This window comes from Grammomys surdaster, unplaced genomic scaffold, assembly GCF_004785775.1.
Source record: "Grammomys surdaster isolate TR1022 unplaced genomic scaffold, NIH_TR_1.0 134, whole genome shotgun sequence".
NCBI classification, from domain to species: Eukaryota; Metazoa; Chordata; class Mammalia; order Rodentia; family Muridae; genus Grammomys; species Grammomys surdaster.
Genome location: NW_021604592.1, coordinates 595,741 through 603,882, shown reverse-complemented (window position 1 = coordinate 603,882; position 8,142 = coordinate 595,741). Strand labels below are relative to the sequence as shown.

The 8,142-nt window shown below is 35.8% G+C and overlaps 1 pseudogene; it reads right to left on the bottom strand.

The window, feature by feature from the left end:
• Positions 1-3,309: 3,309 nt before the first annotated feature.
• On the bottom strand, positions 3,310-5,843 carry LOC114617123 (annotated as a pseudogene).
• Positions 5,844-8,142: the final 2,299 nt, after the last annotated feature.

The following is an 8,142-nucleotide window of genomic DNA, read 5'->3' as shown; positions in this document are numbered from 1 at the left end:
GACTTTTGTGATCCATTAGAGATAGGAACAGGGAGCAAAAGAGGAGGGAGAGGTGAAGGTTTACAGTTAGCCTACCTGCTTCCCAACCAGGAGTGACAGAGGTTTTTTTTAGTGTTTCTGAAAGGAGTGTTTGAGGAACAATGTGTGACCAATTTAAGCTACCTAAAATCATACATAAAACAAGAAATTCTGTATCTGAGGTTAAACATTAGATGTGACTCAAAAATGGACAGGGTAATGCCAGATATTTCATAATCTATGGGCAGTAAAACATCGCTGGCTAGTTTAGGGGAAAATAGAAACTAATTTGGACATCACAGACATATTTCTTTCTGCTAAAAACATTGGTGTTGATCACTGAGAGTAGAAGGGCAAAGAAGAAACATCTATCAATGTTCAAAAGTCTATAAGTGGAGAAAATGCCTTTTCCCATAGAAAGAAGCTATGATGTAATCTCAAAGTTTCAACACTCAACTAGAATTAGTTTCTATATATTTAATAGTATAGAGTTTTTAAATGGTTTTAACCTTTGTCCTTATGAAACATTAATGACAATTTTATTATATATTTTTCACTTCATGTATTTTCAATAGATCATCACACCAGAATTCTAATGAACTCTAATTACAACCAAATATCAATGTATAAAAAGAAAACTAGAGCTATAAGTTCTATTGAGTCTCACAAAGATGATTAAAAGTGGGACAAAATGGCCTAAGTAATAAATCATTTTATTAAATTACTGTATAGAAATTGAAACATTTTGAGTCTAAAATGATGAAGCAATCCTGTAAGTCTCAATTTTCCCTGATATTTGCGTTTTCATTTTCAGGTGAGTGTTCAGGTATAAATGAATTAGATTTATGTCATGAACAACTTACTGTTTATAATTGTCTTTTCCATGTAGCAAGCAAGAGTAACAGAATAAAATGAATTAAATATTTTAAATGTTTTATAATAGAGACAAAATTGTTTATGCCTCATGATTACTATATATTTTAATATCATATAAAGGCAATAGAAAAAGTTTGTCAAAGAATATATTTGTTTGTAGTTATTTTTAAGAGGCATTGTAAATTATTATCTGTAAAACTAGATATTTCTATCCCCTTTGTGGAGAACATCAAGCTCCCTGTAGTTTGACATGATATACTTCCTGTAAGTTATGAAACGAGCTCAGTAAGACGCATGTGTGCGATGATATGTGTACCTCTTAAACATTCATGACTTTATATTTGAAACTTAGGAATCACTTTCTACAGACAATTGCTTCCCTGATATTTTCCATAGCAGTTAATTTTAAGCATCAACTTGAGTAGACCATAGGATGCACAGTCATTTGGTCATAATTCATTCCTTGAATATCTGTGAAACTTCCATGGATAATATTAACATTTAAATTAATAGACTGAAGAAAGAAGATTGCCATTGCAACTGGAGTTGGCTTCATTCAGTCCATTGAATACCAAAAAAAAAAAAGTAAGTTGCTGGCCTCCAAAGAGGAGAGAACACTTCATGCCTGAGCAAAAGTAAGAGTATCTTATCTACTTTTAGATTCTGAAGGAAGCATTGATGCTTGCTGAATTTGGACCTTGACAGTCTTTAGAACTATTGCCTGCTTTCCTGGTTCTCAAACCTTGGTCTCATGTTGGAACTATATCACCATCTCACCTGATGGACAGCTTGTCAACTGGAGATTATGGAAAAGGCTTCCCACCATAATCTAATGACTAAATCATTCTCCTTATGAATTCATATATTTACTTCATCTACTGAGGGTTCTGACACAACCAAAGGTTGTATAGGTTTTTTTTTTTCATAATATCTCACAAACCCTGTTCCATAAAAAATAGTTATAATGACACTGGCAATGAAAGTTATATGACACAGGAAACTTTTATTATTTCTTTACTCATCATGTTATGTTTTTGAAAGGTGATCATATGCCTAAGAGAATACAATATAAAATATATAATAATTTATATATTTAGTTAAGTAAATTACAAACTTGACATTTCACATAAAAATAATAAATAAAATTGAAAGTTAACAAAATAGAAACCTAATAAGATTTTAACTTAAAAATAACATAAAGTTATCAAAACTCCAGTGTAGCTTGTTGGAAAAGAGAGAAGTTGAAAACTATTTTATTTTGGACCTTCTACGTGAATCAGTCCACAAATATGTTATAGTGATTGACATGCACAGTTTACTAGGCTTTTTATAGAAAGCACATTTAAAGACAATATAATACATCTTAGAGTTTTACTTGGGACGCTTGGTATATGAAGCTGCCTACATGCATTGAAACTGTTAAGCAAAAAAAATTTTAAAAGAAAAATAAATAAATAAAAACAGTCTTCATCTGTTAAGGAAATTCTGCCTTTTTCCTACTGGTCTTTATCCCTTTCCCTGTCCAGCATAGTTTTTAGTGTATAATATATTTGTGTGTGTGTGTGTGTATGTGTGTGTGGTGTGTGTGTGTGTGTGTATGTGTATGTGTATGTATGTATATGTGTAGGTGTATGTATGTGTATGTGTATGTGTGTGTGTATGTGTGTGTGTATGTGTATGTGTGTGTATGTGTGTGTGTGCATGTGTGTATGTATATATATGTATATACATATATACATATACACATGTTTGCTTGTGGTTTCCATTTAATTTGCAGTATGTTATCAATTCTTTGAAACACCAAAATTACTACAGAGAAACAAAGACGATTTTTGAGACATTAGGGTATGCAAGAACTTTCTGAGCAGAATATCAGTAACATAAGAAGATACCTTACATATCGACTGTTGGAATAAGAACAAAGTACAAAGTCCTTGAAAATTTAAATAGCAATGAAATAAAAATGTCAATAGACAAAGAAATTTATTCAGCATTTACACAAAAAATAAAAACAGCCAGTAAGTATTTTATAAAAGGTAAAATTTGTTAGAAGTGTGTATAACACATTACAATTTTGAAAAATTTCAGAATATGTTAGGCATGAAGAATACTGATGGGGCTGGAGAGATGGCTCAGCGGTTAGGAGCACTGACTGCTCTTCTAGAGGTCCTGAGTTCAATTCCCAGCAACCACATGATGGATCACAACCATCTGTAATGAGATCTGAGGCACTCTTCTGGTGTGTCTGAAGACAGCTACAGTGTACTTATATAAATAAAATATTTAAAAAAAAGAATATTGACGCATCCTCCCTGAAATGTTTTTTTTTCTATCAGTATTGTAGTTTTAAAAAAAGTTAACATCAAAATCAAAGAAACATGGTTTTCTTTGAAATAATTAAGCTTCTTGTGCAGCTTAAGTTTCCTTCTTCTGCCTCCATTCTTCTGCCAATTTATTCAGAAATTTCTTTAATTTCTGATAATGAGGATGACTGCTGCAATGAGTATTCTTTGCAACTTCTTCATTTTTATAAAAGAGTAAACACAGCTTACAGTAAAGTCTTGTTTTAGGTATCACATTGTCTATACCAACAGGAACATTAGGCTGATATGGTCCAATTCTATACTAATCTGGAACTGTACAGTCCTCCTTGGTCTCATCATTTTGGCCATCTGCATTTTCACTCGTGTCTTTGTTCGGATCATCAGCATTCTCTGCAGATTCAGCACCAGGTTCTGTATTTTCCTCATTTTTAATCTTATTTTCCAATGCAGCTTCATTTTTTTGATCAAGTTCCTCCATCTTGTCCACCTTTTTAAGCTTTTTCTTGGATGTTGTTGAAGCACTTGCATCTTTTTTCACAGCTTTATCTGTTGTCTCCTTTTTTTCCATCAGAAGATACATCCCCTAAATTAGCAAAATCAGTCTCATTGCCCATTGAACTACCACTTTCTAGTAGTGCTGCAGCTTCTTCCTCATTGACAAACAGTTCATCTTCAGATTCAAGAAGCATACTGGGCTCCTGTTCTGTCTGGTCATCCTTGGTGTCTTTCTCACCATCCTCACCTGACTTCTCTTCTTGTTCTTTACCCTCAGCTTGGCTCTCAGTCTTCTGAGCACCATCTGTTTTGGACTTCTTATCACTTGGAGATTCTTTTCCATCTGGAGAATAGGATCTTTTCTGTGATTTATCTTTTTTCAGTAAGTCAATGCCTCTGTTAGGAATCAACAGCACCAGTTTTTATATTTCTCAGACAGGTCAACTTTAACACATCTCCCTTGAAACCAAAGTGCCTTCTTTAGACAGTGGTCCACCATTGCCATTGAATCTTCTCTGTTTTTCATTTCAATGAAAGCCTGACTTTTCATCCTCATCAATATATAATTCTTTATTTTCCCATAAGGTTCAGCAACCTTGAGGACAGCACTGTCAGAATAGCCAGAAAGAGGTAAATTGCTGAGATGTATCACGTGTCCAATTTCCTGCTTTTGATCAAACTTCTGATCTGGTTTTCCCTCAGGTTTCTATATTCTCTTATAATTCTTGGATAAGTGAACTCTCACTGGCTTGCCAAACATTAATGCTGGTGTAGTTGTATAATAATCCACAGCAGCCTGAGCATCTTCTGTGGTAGCCATTTCAATAAATGCCTCATTAATTCTATTTAGAATCAGATGATTTGAAATGACTCCAAATGGTTCTACCAGTTGTAATAGTTGATATCTCAAGTTTTTTCCTTGCTGAAAATCCATAATGTGAACAACTCGGCTGGTTTCCACTCTACCTTTTTGCATGTGTCTTGGTCCCTGTAGGTTCCCATTACCAGCACCTAGATTTCCTCTTGGTCCAACTGCTGGTCTTCCAAGATGAAATGAAGGAGGTAGCGGTCCCAGAATCCCTGGTGCTGGGTTGGTAGACTGCTGCAACACGAATGCATCACCCATTGTGTGTCCAGTATCATTGTCAGGATTCCATTTTGGGTAGATTTCAAGAAGAAGCTGGCATTGACGACTGTAACTTGCTCCATTGATATGTTGACTCCACTCCTTATTAGAATGAACTGGCAAATCACATATAAAACACAGATGGGGATAACCCTTCGGTAAGAGTCCATGGACATCTTCAATATTGCTACTTGGAGGAGTGCCCCTCTTTTTCTCAAAGTGAGAACTCTCTTGTAAGGGGCCAGGACCACATCCCATTCTCTCATACTCACTGTCAAATTTATGATAGTTTTGTGAGGTCTCACCAAAAAAGAATCATCCCTACACCTTTCTCCATCTCTTAATCTGTCATCTTCATAATCCATTCTGTCATAACAACCAGATTCTTTAGAACGACTTCCATGGTCATAATCAAGTACTGGGTTGAGACTAGGACCACGATCATCAAAACTATCTCTTGTAAAGTGCCTTTTTACTGCCCAATCATCTCTAGGTACTCTGTATGGTGGCTCCCGTGTCGCAGATCTACCATAACTCAATGTAGGGCCTTCTTCAGTTCCCCTCCTTTTAAGCTGTAGAGGAATTTTTGGCAAGTTCTCAGGAGTAATCTTGTCCTCTGGACACCAACTCAGTTCATCTAAGTCTCTAGCAGACAGACCAAAGCTGGCCAAAATATTACTGGCCTGGTCTGTATCTCCATGGTGTAGATAAGATAAAGGGAGTGGACCTCTACTTCCAGTGTTAAATATAGACTGCAAATTATGGGAAGAAGTACTAGCAGAAGACAGTGAACTATGAGATCCTTGTTGATTCAATGAAGAACTCATTCCAAGATTCATTAAACTAGCAAGGTGTTCAGTACCCTGGTTCATCCTTCTAAGAGATGCTGTCATACTTAAAGACTAGGTAGCAGCAGTAGGAAGGCCTATTCCTGCTGCAGACAGGTAATGCGCATGACCCTGTGAATCCCTACTGAGAGATGACTGTTGGAATGACTTGGACATTGTAGAACTATCTCTTGTCTATTTTATAGATCAAAAAAAAAGTTTTAAAAGATGGCCAAAAGGAAAATTCAAACTAGAAAGATAGGTTAACTTTGCTTCAAAAAAGATAATGCCAAGAAAAAGGATCAATAAGGACTGTAGAATCTTCTTCAAGCTGAGAACCAGCAGACAACTCTTAGGGGAAGGGAGAGGGAAAAGGAGAGATACCTTTGTCAGTGAGCTGGACACAGAGGCTCCTGAAATTTCAAATGCTAACATAACAAAGATTTGAAAATACTAAGAAATCTGGTTGTTTTCAATGAATATTAATATCATAATTTTTAACATTTTTGATGAATAGACAAACTGTTTTAACAGAATAGGGAAAAAAGAGTGCTAACCTTCTATATAGACTTTTCTGAAGGTAAAAATTGAAAACCACTGGTCAATATTTAGACACTAAAATAATGATGCAAACATTAATTTCCCCCCTAAAAATACCCAAATGACAATAACAAAAACCTATGCGGGATCCAAGAAGAACAGTGGCATTACATATTTTAAAAGAACATCATATGCAGCATTTATTAATATTCAAGAGAAACAAGGAAAGATAGAGAACATTTTAAGATACCAAATGCTATTTCTCTCATCATTGAAACAAATGGACATATGTCTCCGAGTGTGAGACGGGAAAACTGAATGTAGTGTTCCTTCAGCAGGTTTCAGTTCTCACAAGCAGCTCTTAAATGAGGCAAGCTAGTTAGAATATTGAGAGGAATTATGTAAAAACATTTTCATTTCATTTTTGCCTAGGTGTGGTTATAAACTTGAGCCTTTCTGCTACTCACTCCACCAGTTTATAATCTGTGTTGCTGGTAAAAGGGAAGCAGTTAGGTAGAGTATAGTGACAGAGAGGATGTTTTTATTTTATTTTGTTTTGTTTTTTTCTGGTGGGCTCTCTGAGTAGACAGTATAGCACAATACAAATGTCTGTGGAGCATAGCTCTAGCTAGAAAGCTGTTAACAAAGTACTTGTAACTTGTAATAACTGAGGCCAGAGTTTGCTCCCCAGAACATACATATACAACTAAGCATAGTGGAAGTGTACTTGTAATACCAGTTTAAGGGAGGTGGCTGCTGTTGGTTTCCTAGCTCTATCTGGCCACTCAGAATAGCGTTCTTGATAACATCACTACATCACTGAGAGAACATGTCCCCAAATGTAAGTGGAGACTGAAAAGATGGTTTAGCGCATAGGGCTCTTGCTGCTCCTGCAGAGAACATTGGTTTAGTTACTAGCATCCAAAGGGTATCTCTAAATAAAAGGCTGATGATTTCTGAATAATCTTTTCCAAGGCAGATTTAAGAGTCTGTATTCACCAATGTGTGCAGGTGTGCTTGCTCATATGTGTGTTCATGTGCTTGGGGGCACACATATGTGATATGCATGCAATACACACACACACACACACACACATGCTTATAGAGCCTAAACTAATCTTATTGTCTTAAAATAAGAATGTATTGTTATGTTCTCTGGGTTAGGTAAGGGCATATTGTCAGGCAGGTTTTTTATATCCTTTAACTAGTTGGAAACAGGCAAACATGTCTTTTACATGCAGTACTATCAACATTTCAAAGATGATAAGTAATGGCATACTCATAATGCATTAATCATACCATGAGCATTTATTTTATTTATAATATACATAATAAAAGTTAAACAGAATTCTTATTCAACATGTCTATATTTCCAGAAAGCATCTATGGTATCTTAGATGAGACCCAAATCTATCGGACAACATTCTAGTCACACTGTAAAGGACAAGATTGTGCTTCAGTATATAGCTCAGTGTTGAAGCACTTGCGGAGTAGAGTTAATATTCACTGCTAAGTACTTTGGAAAAAAAAATATATATATGACACATGGAAGGACCCATGCCTCTAGCAGCATATGTAGCAGAGGATTGCCTTATCTGGCATCAATGGGAGGAGAGGTCCTTGGTCCTGAGGAGGCACAATGCCCCAAGGCAGGGAAATGCTAAGGCAGTGAGGTGGGAGTAGGTGTGTGGGTAAGGGATCACCCTCACAAAAGCAGGGAGTAGGGGTATGAAATAAGGGGGTTGCAGAGATGAAACTGGGAAGAAGGATAACAGTTGAAATGTAAATAAATAAAATAACCAACTTAAAAAAGATAAAAAATAGAAAGTACTCATAAAAAGAGAAACACTCCTCCATTGTTGGTGGGATTACAAGCTGGCACAATCACTCTGGTAATCAATCTGCTGGTTCCTCAGAAAACTGAACATAACATTAC